The following is a 20,112-nucleotide window of genomic DNA, read 5'->3' on the forward strand; positions in this document are numbered from 1 at the left end:
CCTGGCTCCTCCACATCCAATCCAGCTTCCTGCTAACGTATCCTGGGTGGGACAAGATGATGGCTCAAGTGCTTGGGCCCCTGATATCCACATGGGATGCCCAGATGCAGTTTGGGGTTCTTGGTTTCAGCCTGCACCAGCACTGGCTGCTGCAGGCATTTGGGGAGTGAACCAGAAGATAGAAGATTCTCTCTCTCTCTCTCTCTCTCTTGCTCCCTCTCTCTCTTCCCCCCAACTGTGCCTTCTAAGTAAATGAAAAAAAAAATTTAATAAAAAATTTAATCTTTATTCAGACATCTTAGGTTTAAATTCTGTTAACCACATTTAGTTAGCTCTGACCTTGAGCAAGTCACTTTATCAAGTTTTATTTCTCCCTTTGAAAAAGTAAAGATTCAACACATTTCTACTGAGGTTCTGTTTTGCAAACAAACTAAAAAAAAGTACAGAGAATGAGACCATCTAGGTCACCTATGTAGAACATTATGTAAGACTTATATTTCCAACCTGTCACACAGAAAAAGAGCCATGTTAGTTTAAAGCTAAGAAGAGCTCTAAAATTTGATGCATGACTACCTCCAAAGGGCTTGTTTAAAATTGTAATTCTTACTGTTGAAATCTTTAATTAATATATACTAAATTGCTCTTCTGTATATAAAGATAATTTAAAATGCATCTTGATGTAAATGGGATGGGAGAGGGAGGGGGAGATGGGAGCGTTGCGGGAAGGAGGGGAAGTTATGGGGGGGGAGCCACTGTAATCCAAAAGCTGTACTTTGGAAATTTATATTTATTAAATAAAAGTTAAAAAAATAAAATAAAATTGTAATTCTTGCTTTGCAGATGAACATGTTTAGGAACAGAAAGTGTGTAGGACCTGGCAAAGCCACATATATAATATATTTGTGACTCTCAATAAATCACTGTAATAAATGAAAATTGCATATAAAATAGAATCACAACCTGGAGCACTTATGACTATTTTTCAAAGTTTCATCCCTATGTTCAGTGATTTTTCACTTTTTAAAGAATTATCGCAAATAATTTATTTGCCACTGGTTCATGGTAGCAACCATCTAATTAGTATTTTTTAATACTGTAGGAGAGGAAAATTAAAGACAAACACTGAGGGACAAGCAATGGTTTGGGGAGACCTAAGGAATGAATGAGTTGATTTACTGAGAATCAGAAATATACCCGTCTTTGCCAAGTTCTGCATGCTTTTTACTGTACAGCATTTTCATGTGTGAACCAAGAATAGCAATCTTAAACTTTCTTTTCAAAAGCAGTTGTGTTCTACATTCTGAGGTAGAATTTGGCCTTATTCCAACCCTCTCATTTCATAGATGTAGAGGGTGAGACTTGAGACGTGAACTGACCTTCCCAGGGTGACACAGAAAATTAACAAAGCAGCCAAGAGAAATTTTTGCTTCATTTGTTTGTTGCTTTCCCACTTTCCCAGGTCAGAGTTCCTTCCATCATGCCATGCTGTTTCTCCTTTGTTTAACTTGGAGCAGGATGGTCAAAAATTAAAACAAATTAACCCTTCACCCAAGTTTCATAAATGTTGACATATAAAATAAAGTCAATTTATGGTTCTGTGTCAACAAAGACAGGAGATAACATTACCTTGGCAAAAGTTATGCTCACACTTCTCATAAACTCATCACGAGTGGGGTCTTTATGCTTCCCCTCTATCAATTCAAAATCACTTCTTGCTTGGCCCTCACGTAGCTTGTACCATCAGCTGCCCAAGAGCCCACTTCTCCCAGACACACATTTCTGCATAGCTTTTCCTGTGTTTACCTTATCAGAAACATTCTGTCCAGTTTTTCTACTTTGTAAGCAGCCAGCCATGGTACATGAGCAACAGACTGTGAAGGCTTAGCACACAAAAATGGAATTTAGAATCATCATCAAACATGGCCAAGGTAATATAACACACATTTAATGGTATAGATAACTAATGTGAATTATGCTAATTAGGCAAAAGGAGAAGCAGCTCAAGAAAATGACTGTGCTTAATATCATTTTACATTGTCATGCTGAACAAGTCCAAGACAAAGTGAGAAAAAGGAGGAATTACATATTTCTAAAGACCTCTGAATTTCAATATGGGGCATTTGGGGAGATTAATCAGGTTAAGAAATGTCATGAGATATTTGCTAAAGTTAAGGCTAAAATACTGAGTATTTCTAATGACATATTACAATTGATTCAAGATCATTCTTAGAATGATATACAAATGACATACCAATACTCCATTACTGCATAGCAAGCTATCTCAAAACATAGTGGCTTAATTAAGAACACTTTTGTCCTCTCAGTACCTGCCTTTTGGACAGCTATATGTGGCTAGTAACTTGGGATGAGCTTCAGCTGGGAGTCTTCGTGCCTCTCTATAGACCTGGCTCCCAATGACTTTGTGGCTTCCTCATGAAAGGAGGAGAACCTAGAATTCTAAGAGAACCCAGTGGAAGTCACCTCACTTTTCCCAGGAAATCACAAAGAATCATTCCTTCTGAAGTCCCAAGCTTTTCCAACTTCAAGGACAAAGGACCCAGACCTCTTATGTCAATGGAAAGTATGTCAAAGGCATTTGCAAGAGGTGTGTGCAGATTAGGAAACAACGCTGTGGTTGTTTTTGGAAAGTACACACTGCTCCACTATATGCCTACTTTTCTTCTTCCTTCTCCAAAAACCTGTTCAGATAAGGATTCTTTAGCTTTTCTTCATTTTTCTGTTGTAATATTCATGACAAAAACCAGATGACTTTGTATGTATAATACACCCCCACAAGGGACACAAGTAACAAAATTCTGTTGGCCATCACCATTTCCCAACATCCACTGGGAACATCCACTCTCTGACTCAATGTATGATGTGACAGTTTGTACTTTCCAAAACAAGTTCTGCATTATCTCCATTATACTCTTTCCATTGAAATGAGAAGTATATGCCCTCTCACCTTTAATGTGGATAAACCTGGACTTGAGCAGGAGTAATAATTGGTGATTTTCAAGACAATGTGAGGTAACCTTCAATGAGTTCTCTTGGAACCCAGCCACCATTTCAGGAAGAACTCCAGCAGTCTGTGGGAAGACCAGTGTCAAGGCTCCAAAGTAAAGCCAAGTCGCTAGTTACCAGTCACATGCGTGGTCATAAAGAAAGTGGAACTTTTGGTTCATGGTGTAGCAGAGATAAACTAACTCTGCAGAATGCTACCCAAAAGGAAAATTTTTAGTATAGCAAAGTGTTGTGTTTTAAGCCACTGTGTTTTGAGATAACTTATTATGCAGTAGTGGAGAATTGGTATAGATTTGCATGTCATTATATGAATGATCTTGAATTTGTTCTAATATATTATAAGAAATCCTCAATATTTTAGTTTTTACTATAACAAATAGCTCATCACACATCTTATTCCTAATTGTCAACTATTCCTTCAGGCATGAATTAAAATGCAAAAGTCTTTCAAAATATCTAATTCTTCCTTCTTCTCACCTCATCTTTGACTTGTTCAGCATGGTGATATAAAATGGTATTAATTACAATCATTTTCCTGAGCTATTTCTCATTTATGCCTAATTATCATAATTCACATTAGTTATCTATACCATTAAATGTGTGTTATATTACCTTGGCCATGTTTGATGATGATTCTAAATTCCATTTTTGTGTGCTAAGCCTTCACAGTCTGTTGCTCATGTACCATGGCTGGCTGCTTACAAAGTAGAAAAACTGGACAGAATGTTTCTGATAAGGTAAACACAGGAAAAGCTATGCAGAAATGTGTGTCTGGGAGAAGTGGGCTCTTGGGCAGCTGATGGTACAAGCTACGTGAGGGCCAAGCAAGAAGTGATTTTGAATTGATAGAGGGGAAGCATAAAGACCCCACTCGTGATGAGTTTATGAGACGTGTGAGCATAACTTTCATCATATTAGTATCATTCCCTGCCTCCACTGGCATAAAACATTTTGGGAATTAAAACCGTAAGCTGATTTTCCTGCATTTTGCATTTGTGATTTACACATTCATTAGACTTTTTTAGGGGATTATTCCTTTGCTCACTGGTTTGCAGTGAAAATTCTATCCAAGGTGAGTCTGTCCCTTGTCCCTTTTTAATATCCAGTGGTGAGGGAAAAGGCTTTCCTGATTTCTTCTTCTTTTCCTCCTTCATCCCAAATCCCTCACTGAACTCTGGGCCTAAGTCCCCCCTGTCTGCCCACCAGCATCTTCACCACAGGCGAAATTCTGAGCAGAGCGTGCAGTGTATATATCTCCCATCACTGATTATCTTATCATCACTGGGCATCCAACTGCCATTACATACTACACTGGTCTGATACTCAAACACTGGGCCAGATCTGTCTGGGAGTGTGTAACCATAGATGGGAAACAAAATAACTTTCTTTTCTGTCTAATGACAGAGTTAATCCCCAAATTCAATTAGCTCCTACTAATTGAATGCATGGATGTATATGGATTCTTTCCATCTGCTGCACCAATCCTTCTGAATTTCCCATTAGCATGGAAGAGGTTTTCTGTTTGGGGAAAGAGAGAGAGAGAGAGAAAGAGAAAGAGAGGGAAGGAGGGAGGGAGGGAAGGAGAGGGAGGGAGGAAGGGAGAGAGAGTGAGTGTGTGTTCTCTCTTGGCAGAAAACCTCTACCTTGCTGCCAGAAGACCAGGATGTGTTCCCATCAGAAGCAATAAACTCCACTCCTTTTATTCACCACTGGAATTAGCTATAAACAGTGCAGGGACCAGATGTCTCTCCAAAGCATCCCATGTGTTCATGTGTTGTTGCTAAGTTATTTGGTTGTTTTATGTATCCAAGTTTCAATTCTTCAATTAAGCCATAAGCATGCAGACCATGTTTGGTTGGTGGTGTTTTCATATTTTTCTTTTTCTTTTTTTTTTTTTCCCAAACTATCTCTTTCACTGAAAACTTTATAGTACAGGAAATTAATAAAGTACTTAATAAATATTTAGTTGACATGTATAATGGCCTGGTTTTGCAGCAAGCTATCATTTCAATATGCTTCAAACTCTAAATTGAGGGGAAGGTAATATAGGGCATAGAAAAAGTCCACTTTGCTGGTTCCTGCTATGCCTGGCAATCAATTTTGTAGTTATAAATATTTTCAAATACCTTTGGGAATCTAATGGTGTTTATTAGATGCATCAAAATCCCATTGCAAAACCAGAAGTATTTATATTGAGTCCAATCAGAGCACTATAGTAAGTAATGATACGTGTTACTTCCTAGAAGGTGGGTAGTAAGCCTCAGATCAGTTTTAAAGCAAATTTTATGGGTTAATTAATTTACTTTGAGCATTGTTAATGAAAACAAGTTCACAGGATAAGAGGTCAAGGAATCCACAGTCTTCAACAGTCACCGTGTGCTACTTTCAGCCAGACAGCTGTGTGAAATACATGCCAAAAGTCACGGGGGAACTGGCAGAGGTTCTGAGAATAACTTCTTGCCAGTCTCTACAACTCTAGTGATAAATCTGTAACATCACCTTTGGATGCAGTGGGCCAACACATTTTTTTTTACATAGTACTATCATCTAAAGTAAGATTCAAATTAATCCCTTAAAACTACAAAAAATAAAATCATTTCTCACATCAACATTAGAGAATCCTACTGACTATTTTTCTTCTGCAAACATTAAGCTTGCACAAACATGGAGGATTACTCATATTTGTAAAGGTTTAATCTGATTACACCTTGCTAAATTCATGAACTCTAAGTAATTACAGTATGCAATAACACTCTTTTCCCTTACCCTTTGAATGCAGCAATACATATTAAAACGCTTAGCAAGTTGCAAACTGATTTAGCAACCTAAGAGATTAAAAAGAAATCCTAGCATTCTCGAAGGTCCTTCATCCCCAGAATGGTGAGAGGATTTAATTTAGATTGGAGAGCTTCATTTATTTCTGCTCTCCTGACATTTGGGTGACAAAGCTATCATCTGAAGCAGGATGTGAATAAAGGCAAGACTGTTAAAGGGGTGAGCCCCCCAGGCGAGAGGTTGCCATGCAGAAGAGGAGGCGCTGCTGGCCTCTGGCTGCAGAGAAGCTGAGATGGCATCAGGATCTTGGCTTCAACCTTCCCCTTCCACCAGGCCACCACCCCTCCCGAGATCATTCTCCTTGAACCTATTTAGCAGCGTCCTTCAAGATCTCCAAGAAGAACTCGGATTGAAAAGGTGCGCTCATATTTCACTCAGTGATAGCTTTAAGCAGATCTGATGTGGCCTGAAAGTGATGGATGGTCATTGGTTTTAACCAAACTTCAAGACTCCATGTGAAATGGTACCTAAGGCAAGGATCCAAGTGCAGATGAGTGTGTTCTAGAGCTCAAAAAGATTATATGTTTATGGGTCATCTGGTCATCAGGATGCACATTAAGTACTTTATCAGTGCCTTGCAGCAAACTGACCACTTTTAAAGATGAAGCACTTTTTAAATAAGAATAGAGTTTGCCAAAATACCTCTCCTTCAACCAAAGGTAAAGTCAGGGAGAGTTAATCCAGCAAAAGTCATTTTCAGGGACAAATGCCAGCAAAATGCACATACAGCAAAAGTATACTTTCTTTGAAAAGACAAAATTTTGAGAGCATACTTTCATTTATTAGTGTAAATAGGCAATATAATTTGCATTTGTAGCTAAATTATAACAGCAATTTTGAATCTTCTTAAGAATATGACAGAAGCTAATTTGAAAAATAGAAAAATTAAGCACTTTATTTAATAGAAGAAAAAAGTAAGTCTTTTTTTCTGCTACAACATCATGTTAAGTTGACTGGCAGCATCATGCCTTAGAAGCAAATATTATAAAGGGTGAGCACTGAGCATGTTCAAAAGATAAAATGCAAATTAGAAGAGGCTGCAGAGTCTTCAATTATGTGTACTAAAGATTGGATTTTACTGTACACTTTCTCTGAAGACAAAATAAGAAAGACTAAACCTTCATTCATCATGGGAATTCATATACTCTTCAGAAAGAAAGAAATATCTAAAAAGTCAGTATATTTATACTTACACATCAAAATATAGCCCCTGATGCTAAAGAAACAAAAAAATGTAGAGAACAATTTCTCCAGAAAGTTATAAGAAATGGTCCAAAAGGGAAGAACTGTATTAGCAGAAAAATGTGAGAAAAGTTTTTTGTAGAGAAAGAGAAGTGCAAGCAGCATAGAGGGATGGAGAAAGACAAGACGGAGTGGGAAGCCAGGGCGCAGGAGGGGAAGGAGCCCGAGGCACAGGGAAAAGGAGACACCGGTGGGGCGCTCTGCAGACTCAGAGTAATGGTAGGCCACAGTCCCCTTCCATCTCATTCTCATTGTCTCAAGAAAAATCACCCAGGGGCCACATTCTTAGAAAATATCCTTGGCCAAGACTACCACTTTCTTCCTCAAAGATAAATAGGAATTTAATATATACAAATAATAATATAACAATAATATAAAATAATATATAATATATAAAATATAATATATATAAAAGCTAAGTTTATTACATAATATATAATATACAAAATAATACAATAATATAAAATAATATATAAAATATAATATATATAAAAGCTAAAAGTTTATTATATATAATATATAATATATAAAAAATAATAATATAATAATATCAAAGAGAGATGGCTGGGAAATCAGAAGCCTAAAGAAAAATGTCTGTGGGTAAGCCACACTCTCTGAGACAGAGGTAAATCCCGAAGGGTTAATTAAGGAAAATGGGATGACTAGGAGGGCAGGGGGTCTAGGAAACAAGAATAGTTTACAGGAAAAGCGATGGTTTTCATGACTTTTGTATGGTCTTGTAAAACATTACTCTAGTATTTTTGTAATGACTGAAACAATTGCCCCTCCTTGCTAGTGTGGGTGATAAAGGGGACAGACATGTCATCAGACAAGAAAGCAGCATGACTCTGGGTAATCACACATTCCCTTTTCAATAAGCAATGGAGCTTGGCTTTGCCAGAAGAAAAGCTAAAATCCACACAATTAAATAGTAACATGTATTGTTAATCTCATTAAAGAAAGCTGCCAGTGTAGAAGCTATCTGCAGCATCTATACAGTGGCATAATTGGTTTAATCTCTTTCAGGAAGTAGGTCTATGGTGAGGTGTGGCAACAGAAGCACTATTTGTCATCACATGTAGAAATGACAACCTGGCACTCACCAGGACATCACACACATGGTTCAGGGCATAGGAGCTTCCAAAACACCTTTGCAAAACCACAGGTAACATTTGTGGGTTTCCCATCTATGTTCCAGGGCTCAATATGGTTTCCTGGTTCAGAAGCCTAAGAGTCTAAAGAGCAGAGAGATCTCCGAGGGAAGCCAACTCAGCTTGCTTTATGGAGACGCCAAGGCCTAAGGCAAGTGCTCTGCCCCAGGATTACCCAGTCTGAGAAGAGCAGAGCAGGTGGGTGCCTGGTTCTCTCCTCTGTAGACCACAGCTCTCATCACCGTGGACTCTGCCATCCCTGCTCAAGTGACATTGCTCAGAAGGATACACATGAGCCTCTGCCCATTGGGCTGTCACCTGAGGGAAACATCTAGCTCCAGAAAACAACAGGCTTTGACAACCCCAGAAGCTCATGAAAACAGGATGTACGGGGTCAATCTATAGAAAAATATATTCTCATTTGGCCATGTCTCATGGATGGCTTCTCTTGCTCTCTCTTGCACTTTCAGAAACCCATCTTTTGTTGATGTTTGCAAGCACCCTGTATGCAAGGCCTAGAGCTGGATGCTTCACTTAAATTACCTAGTTCAATTCTTACAATTAGCCTATTAGATAGGTACTATTATTATCATCCTATTTCAAGGATAATGAAATTGTGACTTAGCAACATTAAGCAATTTGCTCAAGGCTACACAGCTGATATGTAATAAAATCAGGATACAGACTCAGGATCTAAACCACCCACAAGAGAGCCCGCATCTCCAGCAGGCTTCTGCTCCTACAGAGGCTGCCATTAGATGGTGACACCAGTCCCTCCCTTCCCAGGATTTCCCTAGTCGGCCCACAGGGATGCAGTCTTAGTAATGTCCTAGCCGCTCTATTTCTGGCTCTGATGAAGGAAAGTGCAGGAGATTTTTCCCGCTCACGAACTGTGTGTCAGTACTGCATATAGAGTCCCGCTGGTTGGAGAAGGGATGTTGCAGGACACTAAGAAAAATCACACCCTAAAATTTAGGACACCCAACAGACCCATAAAATGGGGATTAGCATAAGAAAGCAGGCAAAATACGGAAGCATTTAATTCATTATATATTGTTTCTTTCTTTTTTTTTTTTTTTTTTTTTTTGACAGGCAGAGTGGACAGTGAGAGAGAGAGAGACAGAGAAAAAGGTCTTCCTTTGCCGTTGGTTCACCCTCCAATGGCCTCCACGGCCGGCGCACTGCGGTTGGCACACCGCGCTGATCCGATGGCAGGAACCAGGTGCTTCTCCTGGTCTCCATGGGGTGCAGGGCCCAAAGACTTGGGCCATCCTCCACTGCACTCCCGGGCCACAGCAGAGAGCTGGCCTGGAAAAGGGGCAACCGGGACAGAATCCGGCGCCCCGACCGGGACTAGAACCCAGGTGTGCCAGCGCTGCAAGTTGGAGGATTAGCCTATTGAGTTGCGGTGCCGGCCTATATGTTGTTTCTTAGTGGGCTGGGCTGATGAATATTTTCATATCTGTATCCAGGACAGTCCAGGCTTCAGCAGCTTTAATAGACAGGTGGGGTGAACAAATATACAGTCAGAAACAACACTGCCAAAGTACTGGGGCATACAGGTGAAATGAACAGATTTGGAGCTAACCTTCAAAGAATCAACTGAAAAGATGACAACGCATGCTAATATTTTGAAACAGTAATCCTGATAGGTGGGTAAGCAAAAGGCATAATTCAGAAAAAGTCATTAGCCAGTTGTTTGCAAGAAGAAGCCATCAAAACATTTTTAATAAGCTTTACATGGGGCACACTGGGAGAACACTTTTGACTGAACTGTAGGATTCCCAGTCAAATATAAAACAGAAAAAAGATGAAACATCTTATAAGAAGAGTTTGTAGTAACTGTCAATGCACCAAAAAGTCCATTGATTAGATTATGTATTGGCAGAACCCAGACCATATGATTTCACACAGTAGAAATTTAAATAAACACATTAAACCTTAAAAAGTAAGCCCAACTCAATTCTTTGTTTCCCCTGCTCATAGAAGACCACATGGAGAGCAAGAGTAGGGCCTTCTCAATTCCCTTTTCAAGCCTCAGGTTATCTGTGGGGATGAACTGGGTGATAGCGTCATCTGTCCCCAGGCTATCAGCTTGCTTTCTGGGCCTCTTCTTCCCCTTGTCAACCAGGAGGCTAGCTTCCTCCTCAGGTCCTGACTCTAGTTTTCTCTTGCTTTCTTACTATGCAGTTTTAAGGATTTTAACTGAAATACTACCTGAATCCAAAGGCAATCTAAGGCAGGTTGAAGGTAAATATTAGTAAACAGTATTCGCCTATCCCATGCCCCCCACACACTTAAAATTAAGCCTTCAAAAGATAATTAGATAATTATCACCAAAAAAGCATTCCAAAGAAATCTAACATATCAAAAGGAGAATATGGTTACAATGAATAGTGGGATTTAATAAAGGGAAGTGAGAAAGATCAGAGGGTCAGAACACACGAAAAGTAACAGAACCACTCTGAAAGCCCATGGGTGTATTTTGTTTTATTTTCTTTTGTTTGCTTGTTTTGTTTTATTTTGCTTTTTAATCAGCAGTGGATTATCTATTTTTGAAAGATCTGTGAAAAACTAACCAAGGAAAAATATGCTGCCATTTTTATTACCTTCAATTCACAGTCTTTGGCGAGTACCCAGTGAGACTACTGTAAAAGGCCATCTTTCCAGCACACTAGTAATTGAATCTCAGAAAAAAGGAGCAGGACTGACCTATCTTCTACAACAGGAAACAATATTAATGAGGCTGCAATGGGATTCAAAGATGTGTGCTGAAAGCTTCAGTTTGCCAACACCACATACTGCTTCAAATTTAACAGTAGGACTTGTATAGAGAAAATCAATTCTATGCCAAGGCACCACATAGAATAGGGCAATGTCTCTATTCATTGGGTTTACAGACAAATAGACAGGCAATGCCACCCAAGAGGAAGCACTTGGGAATATTCTCCAAAAAATAGTAAGTGAATGAGGAAGGAGAAATCATGGGCATTGGAGTTGTCAGGAAAATTTATCATTATTTGTCCTTAGAATCCACGGAGGTGGTTCCAAGACATGGGAATGAAGTGAAGGGCAATGAAGGTGATCTGCCAGTTTGGCTGGAAGTGGGATCAACCATATGTCTGAGTGAATGCAAGGGAGAGGCCCTGCAAGCAGGCAAGTAGAACTAAGCACAAAATCAACATGAGTTAAACCAGAGTGAGGACAAGCCTCGAAAGTGAGCACCGAAAAGTTTAAATCTAATTAAAAAGCCAACGGGGGATTCCGTGGTAAGAAACCAGATCTAGAGCAAAAACGAACACTGTAGCCATGTATTAGATAGCCCAAAGTCATAGCAAAGTAGCACACTGTGATGGCCAATGCTGCAAACATTTCCTAGCAAAGCAATAAAAGATCTGCAGGTGTTTCCACCTGTACTATCAGAATAGCTTACAGGAAACGGGAAAACATCTAACTTTCTAATCCACTCTACTCTTCCCCTTCCGTAACAGTCTCCCTCCCTGTGATATTTACTTAAGGAAATTCCACCTTTTAAAGAATGAGTATGATTGGAGGAATCCAGATCCTTGTTTCCTTGACTTTGAAGTCAGGGATAGGAGAAGTAGATCAAGAATATATATTTGAATCATTCTTCAGCATCAATGTAATTGCTTACTTATGCCAAAAAATTTTTTTCATCTTTAAAGATCAATTCCTATCCAATAAAAATTCACAAGATTCCCAATCAATTAATAGAGTCATGGTTTGCTATTACATGAGCTCAAATCTCAGGAATGCTACTAAGAGACAGGACAGATCTGGCTCTATGTTACTTGAGTTTTCTGCCTAGGTCTAACCCCCACTAATGATGCATATGATCTGGGACAACTCATTAAATAGGGTCTCCCTTTGTTTTCTCCTCTATAAAAGGGAAATAATATTAGTCCATTCCCAGATATTCCAGAACTAGATACCTCAAGTGTTATACAAAGTCTTCCAGAGCTTAGAGAAAAGAAGAAATTCTTCCAATCCATTTTACCAAGCTAGGAATAGCAGACATGCACTATACAACAGAAGGAAAGTTAAAGTCCAGTCATAGTCAAGAATATGGATGTAAATATCTAAACTAAATATTGGCAAACCAAATCTAGCAATGTGCAAAGGAGGCAAATATAATAACCAATTTAAGTTCATCTCATAAATATATTGATTTTTAACTAGAAATCAGTTCATAAAGTGCATCATATTAACAGTTTAAAGAAATAAACACCTTCATCTTAAAAGATGAAGAGACTCAATAAAATTCAACATTATCTAATGTGTTTGATTGAAGGGAAAGATCTTTAAAATAAATATACATATTTATATATGCATATAAACATAATTTTTATCTATATCAACTACAACCACCCACATCATGACCACCCAGCAGAAAACTTCTAATTCATGGTGACAAATGGATGACACCCACTCTTGGATCAGGAACAAGTCAATGATGTGAATATCTCAACTGCTGTTTAATACTGAACTGAAGGTTTTAGCCAGTGTTGAAAGTACCAGGAAAAGATATAAAACACATGATGATTGGAAAGGGAAAACAAAATTCTCAGCATTTATAATTGATGCTACCTATACAGAATTCTCTTCCAACAGCAACAACAACAAAAACCCCTCAGATAAACTTCAGAATTTAAAAGTTTAGCAGAAATACTGATATAGAAGATTTTAAAAGTCAGTCACATTTCATTATGCTACCAAAGATCACTTAGAAAATATATTTATAAAAATCAACATGTATAACATCACTAAAACATATAAAATACCTACGAATACACTTAACAGAGGATGATCGAACTCTTCATGAAAAACTATAAAGTTCTATTGACTGCCACTTAAAAAGGCCAATTAAATGTAAAGAGACATGGTTGCAAAAGGAAACACTCACGATCGTTTATCAGTTCTATTTGCACTGGTTTATAGATTCATGAATTTTTCACAAAAAAATTTCAACATAAAACTCGATGAAGCCGATTCTAAAATGCATTTGAAACAGTTCCATTTCAAGCATGACCAAGACAGTCCTGAGTAACAACAAATCCCCAGGTACACCCTCCACCAGAAATCAGGATTGATACCAAAGGAGAAGCAGTTGAGAAAATGTGTTGCTGGCACATGCAGAGATGTATAGTATGTATAGTGATGTATAGTGTGGATCAATAAAACACAAGAGAACCTAGAAACCCACACAGAGTGTGGCTGGGAGACAGAACAAACTCTGCACATGAATGAAGGGAGTGAGAATGCATAGTTGCTCACATTTGTATGAAAAGATCAAAATCAAATCATTGCTTTTTCTCTCACCAAACCACAAAATCAATTATAAGATACTAGATGTGAAAGAGAGTACTATAAAAATTTTAGAAGATAGCCATGTTCATGATTTCTACGAAAAAATGTATTTAAAAAACATACTATAGGCTAAATCATAAAGGAAACATTAACACTGATTATATTAAAATCAAGAATATCTGTTCTTTAGACAACATCAAAAGAACTTGAAAAGTCATAAACTAGAAAAATTGTAACACATATAGTTAACAATATTTTTAACCTAGGATACATCAAAAAACACTTACGCACATTAAAAAAAGACAATGTGGGGCTGAGAGGGGCAGGTGAAAGAGAGAGAACCATGTTCAGACTGGAAAATATAAATGGCCTACAAATTCAGGAAAATACGCTCCTCTGATAAGCGATCATTGCACACAATTTGAAATGATAATGGGATACCATTTTATAGTCCCACGATTCTGGCATATACTTTTTTTTTTTTTTTTAAGAATTTTATGAGAGAGAAAAAGTGTGTGTGTGTGAGTTCACATCTTCTGGTTCTTACTACAAATGCCTACAATAGCCAAGGCCATCCTAGTCTCCCAGGTGGGTGCTACAAACTCAATTACTGGAGCCATCACTGGTAACTCCCAGGGTATGCATTGTGGGAAGCTGGAGTCAGGAGTTTGGGTCAGGAATCCAACCCAGGTACTCTGATGCAGCACACGCGCATCTTCCCCACTAGGCTGCTCACCTGAGCTCTGGCAAACACTTTTAAATTGGTTAACAACAAGTAGCAGAAAAAGAGCAATAGGAACTCTTATCCACTTAAGCTGGGAGTATGTAGGATGACCACTTTGGGAAATACTTCCTGATAATTAAATACATGCATCACCTGCCACCTAAGTAAGCCATCTCCAGGTTTATATCCTAGAAAAATTCCTGCATGTAGACTCCAGGAGGACTTTTGAAAAAGAATGGTATTGTTTGCAATAGCAAAGAACCAGCCCCCTGCTGTAGTCTGCACAAACATTCATCAGCAGCATAGCTATATAAATTGCTGTATATCCGTACAACAGAATACTATACAACATAAATATTAAAAATGAATGTGGCACTCATAAGGATGAATCACAAAACTATCATTCGGAACAAAAGAAATCACACAAAAATAAGCAACATGATTCATTTGTAATATTTCAAAACAGACAAAACTACACACATACACACATATGAATGGAATACAAATATGTGTATATAAACACATTCCTATATAACTATGTGAGATATTCATATAACTCATGAAACAATAAAATGAAACATGCATGTGATTCACCTAAGGCAGAGCAGTTATTATTTACCAAAGAGAGGTAAGGGAATGCGCTATGAAAGGCAAACAAGGGGCTGGTGTTGTGTGGCAATGGGTGAAGCCACTGCCGGGACACCCACGTCCCATGCTGGAGTGTCTGGTTTGAATCCCAGCTACATCACTTTCAATCCAGCTTCCTGCTTATGCATCCAAGGTGCAACAGAGTATGGCTTAAGTGCATGCATTTCTTCCAACCACGTGGGAGACCCAGATGGAGTTCCTGCCAACAGGCTTAGGCCTGGCCCTGGCAATGACAGGCAGCTGAGGTGTGAACAAGTGGATGGATGGAAGACTCTTTCCTTCTCTCCCCTTCCCTCTATCTGCCTTTCAAGTAGATCAAAATATACAAACATTTTTTTAAAAAGAAAGAAAGGCCAACAACATGGAGTTCTAAGGTTGAACTTCCCTATATCTTGGTCTGGTGGCCAGGTATACCATAGTTTCTTTGGGCTATCATTTAACTGAGCAGATAAAGTTTATATATTTTATGAATATTATCTACTTTAGTAAATTATATAAATAAATAAATATACTTGAAGACAGCCAAGTCAGCCAGGGACAGCTACTGAAGCCTCAGAAAGCTTCGGACCAACCACGATATGCGTCTTTGCACAGCCTGCCTCCAAGTACAGCAGCCTCCAAGTCTGCTCATGGACTTGCCCTTGGCCACTTTACATCGTGGTTGTCACAGTTCTTGTTCTGGATACCCCACCATTACTATCCCCATCTGTATGTTATCATTGCAACAGAAAAGCTATCATAGAATCAGCTCCATTCCCCCTGGAACCTCTGATGGCGACAAGTCTGGAGGCAGGACAGGAGAGGGGCACCTGCCCCAGATGGCCCCCAGGGAGTCGGGCAACTGGACAGAACTCCTTTCAAAACAGTCAATTATTGCCTTCTATTCTGTAAGTGAACAGACCTTAGCTGGAGGGCGACCTCCCCTCAATGTGCTGGCACAGTTACTGGCAGCAAGAAGAGCATTCTGAAAGAGTCCTGCAAGCTAGGGGTCGGAGCTGTGGCACAATGGCATTCCACAGGGTGCTGGTTGGAGTCCCAGCTGCTCCACTTCCGATCCAGCTCCCTGATAATGCACCTGGAAAAGCAGCAGAAGATGGCCCACGTGCAAGGGCCCCTGCACCCACATGCAAGATGCTGAAGAAGCGCCTGGCTCCTGGCTTGCCTGGGCAGAGCCCCAGCTGTTGCAGCCATCTGGGGAGTGAACCAGCAGAGACCTCTCTTTCTTTTTCATTCTCCTTCTCTCTCTGTCACTCTGCCTTCCAAATAAATAAAAATCTTAAAAAAAAAAAAGAGGGAGCAGGCTAAGAGGACAGAAGAGAATGTGAGAGCTCAAGCAGAGGGAGCAGCTTGGGCACAGAGGGTGGCTCGAGGAGCAATTTAGATGATGAAGTGATGGGCGCAAAAGGCAGAGGAAACTCAGAGGAGAGGGCCATCCATCACAGCCAAGCGCATCTTCTGACAAGGGGGAGGCCTCCTGCTTCCAGATGCAACATCACAGCGTAATGTGCCCACTGGGGTTTGGTATGGCAGGTTTCCCTGCAGCTTTGGCTTCACTCAGTTAACTAATTATGAGAAAATGTGACATTGGTATTTACTTTTCCTACAGGGACAAATCATTCCCAGCAGGAGGGAGAAAGCGGTTATTTTTGTTCTGTTTTGCTTTGTCATTAAAAAGAAATTACTTACGCAGTAGTAAATACGCTCTTGTTAAAAGGGGAAAATCTGATTTTCCTCAATAATCTTACCAATTTTCCTTAATGCTGACAATCAAGTGTTTGGTTTTCCAGGGATGAAGTGGATGACAGAGCAAGAGTTTGGGTATTAGAACTGGGTTGAAAATTAACTCTGCCACGTGCTACGTATGTGACCTTAGGCAAGCTGCTTCCCCAGGTGTAACAAGGGTTGACACATCCACTGTGGAGGGCTTTTTGCTAAAGACAAAACGAAATCATGTAGTTGGGATACTTCATCGCAGTGTCTCTGCATTAGTGCTCAGTAACATTTAGTCTTTGTTGTTAATGACCTTGATACTCTACCATATAAACAGGAGCAGCCACTCCTGCCTTGTCTCGCCCGGTCTGTGTGAGCTCACCGCTAACCGTGCACTGAGCCCTGACTTGGGCCCTAGGAGCTATACTGCCTATGAAACATGTCTCTCCTCTCACCCTGATATAAAACAGGTTTCTGACGAAAATCTAATGACAATGCTGAAAGAAAAAGTCCCCTCCCCCCTGATCTTTTAACTTTTCAAAGGCAGTATACAATGCCTCACAGACCCCCTTGGCAAATCTGTGTTTCCTCTTCCTTGCCAGAGTGCTAGAGAATATAACATCGTGCTTGAGACACTTCTTGTAAGTTCGGGAGTGATCTCACAGGGACGTCCTGCTTGGACCCACACCGGTCTGATGAGGGACACAAAGTACATACTGTTTTCCCCATTTCACAGACACAGAAAATGAAAGCAAGAATAAGAGAGGAACACGACCATACCAGTGTATGCCAGCACTCCATGACAGAGCATCTGTGAGAATGCAAAATGCCACGGTCATTGGACTTTGCAAATTGCATTTTGCTCAGAACAGCTTCTTGGGAGATGTTTTGGAGACAGCCAGAGTGATCAGCGATCACAAAGGGAAGCAGGATGATTGGTGGAAAGTGAACAAAACAGAAAATCAGCAGGCACAGAATTTAGTATTGCAATTTCACAATCCATTTTCCCCCTGTGCCCTGAATTTTCCAGCCATAAATTTGAGAAAGAAACAAATGCTACAAGTGTGTTACAATGTCATCACTGCGTGTGAAACACTATGTAGCACTGATGGTGTGGCATTCGAGATATTTCATTGACCAAGGCAAATACAAACTTTAAGAAATGTGGAAACATAAGGAAATAGAAAAAGATAACAATATTTTTCAAGTACCTATGAACCAGAAGATGAAGAACTAGATAAGATTAGTTAAATCAGCATTCCAATTTTACACTACATGTTTGAACTATTTTTGGAAGTTACAGAATCAAACTAAGAGACATGGGCATGTAACACATAATTTGGACAACATTTCTTCAACTCATTACATGGAACAGGTCTTAAAATAATAAATTCTGAAGTGCTCTTAAAACAGATTAGGGCCTTCTGGCAGCAGTCACCTCTCAGGATTTCAAAGGACCCTGACATATGCTCTCTGGTGTCTCTGGACCGGGTCAGAGGTCCTAGGAGCCGATCAAGTTGCCTTTTAGAGCCCCTACCCCACCTTTTTAATGGAAAAGTTCTTCCAGAAAGGAAGGCAAAACATCAAAAGCTATTAAGGGCAAACAGTTCAAAACAGAAACCAAACACAAGCTTCTACTTTACTATGAGACTGTCAACTGCCTAATTCCGACTTAATGGAACATAATTCTCCATATGATTCTTCCTAGAACACAATACAATCATTCCAAAATTGGGACAAGGTTCACATGTGACACAAGAAAGTTAGTCTACCAGTTCTCCATTTCCTTAAGTTATTCATTTAATAAACATTTTTTGAATGCTTGCTGTTGTTTACCAGTTATATTAACAGTTTAGTAGGAGAATCAGAGAAATGAAGCTTCAAAGTTCTGTGTTATGCCCTAGAATGTAGAAAAATATTTGGCATAATAATTGAATCAGAAAGCTCTGAATGAGCTGAAAATGAGGTGAGATATGTAGGAAGGGGAAGCTTCCAGCCCATAGAACAATATGCATAAATGCAGCGTATAATTAACATGGTGAGGCTCTGAAATGCAGTGCCACACGGCTGGGTATAGGTCATGGGGAGGACAGGAGGACAAGATGACAAATAAGCAGTAAAGACAAAGATTCCACTGCTGAGGTTTTTACAGGTCCATGTAAAAATACATTATCGGAAATCTGAGCATATTGTGGGATTGTTGGAAACATTTTATCTCACAGGCAATAAGAGTAGATTTTACTATATAAAATTAATATTCTAGCTATCTCTTTTTTAAAAAGATTTATTTTATTTATTTGAAAGGCAGAGAGAGAGAGAGAATCTTCTATCCATTGGTTCACTCTCCCTAATGGCTGCAGTAGTTGGAGCTAGGACAGGCCAGAAGCAGGCACTCCATCTGGGTCTCCCAAGTAGGTAACATGGGCCCATGGACTTGGGCCATTCACCACTGCTTTTCCCAGGTGCATTCGCAGGGAGCTGGATCACAAGTGGTGCTGCTGGGACTCGAACTGGCACTCATAAGGAATGCAAGTGTCACAAGCAGCAGCTTACCTTCTACATCTTGTCAGCCCATTCTCTCTCTTCTTAGAGATTTATCTATTATTTATTTGAAAGGCTGAGGGACACAAACACACACACACACACACATACACACATAGACAGAGACAGTGAGAGAGAGAGAGAGAGATCTCCCATTTGCTAGTTTACACTCCAAATGGCTGTACAGCTAGGGCTGTGCCAGGTCACAGCCAGGAGCCAGAACTTGATTTAGATCTCCTATGTGGGTGGAACATACCCAAGTGCTTGGCCACCATCTACTGCTTCCGGGAGTGTGTGTTAGTAGAAAGCCAGATCAAAATCAGAGGCAGGACTTGAGCACAGACATTCTAATATGCAATGAGAGTATTCCGAGTAGTGGTTTAATCTGCCTGTGTCACAAAGCCCACCCCAATAGCTATCTCTTAAATGAAAATAACTTACATCAACTGTGTAAGGACTAATGCCACTTATAATTAGCTTCACTTCAAAGTTAGAATAGTCTTTGTAATCAGATACCTAGGGACATGGTCCCAATGTCCAATCTGAAAGGAATTTTGGGAATTTCTACAATAAATCTCAATTTTAAAGATGGAAATCTGACTCAGAGAGGTTATCCAATTGCCCTAAAGTCAACAAAGTTTCCAGTGATGAGAAAGAAGTCAGGCAGAATACATTAGTTTTCATAGTATTTGTTAATAAAATAGCTCTAATAGATTTAAAAATAATAAAAGATAGCAAATTTGGTCAGGGTTTATTTAGTTTTTAAAAGTGCTTGGCATTTCACAGTCAAAAAATATAAGGCCAACATCTTAGAAATACTTTCTTAATTATTTTTTCTCTCTGATAATGAAATACAAAGCCCAGGGCTGAACTCTTAATCCTATATATTGGAATAAATAAGACAAATTC

At 39.4% G+C, this 20,112-nt stretch overlaps 1 protein-coding gene across 12 annotated transcripts in view; it reads right to left on the bottom strand.

The window, feature by feature from the left end:
* The window catches only part of DGKI (diacylglycerol kinase iota), a 507,839-nt gene that overhangs the window by 33,369 nt on the left and 454,358 nt on the right, over positions 1-20,112 (bottom strand). The window lies entirely within an intron of this gene.

The sequence above is a fragment of the Oryctolagus cuniculus genome, chromosome 3 (assembly GCF_051225735.1).
Source record: "Oryctolagus cuniculus isolate XC-2025 breed Fujian yellow rabbit chromosome 3, ASM5122573v1, whole genome shotgun sequence".
Taxonomy (NCBI): domain Eukaryota; kingdom Metazoa; phylum Chordata; class Mammalia; order Lagomorpha; family Leporidae; genus Oryctolagus; species Oryctolagus cuniculus.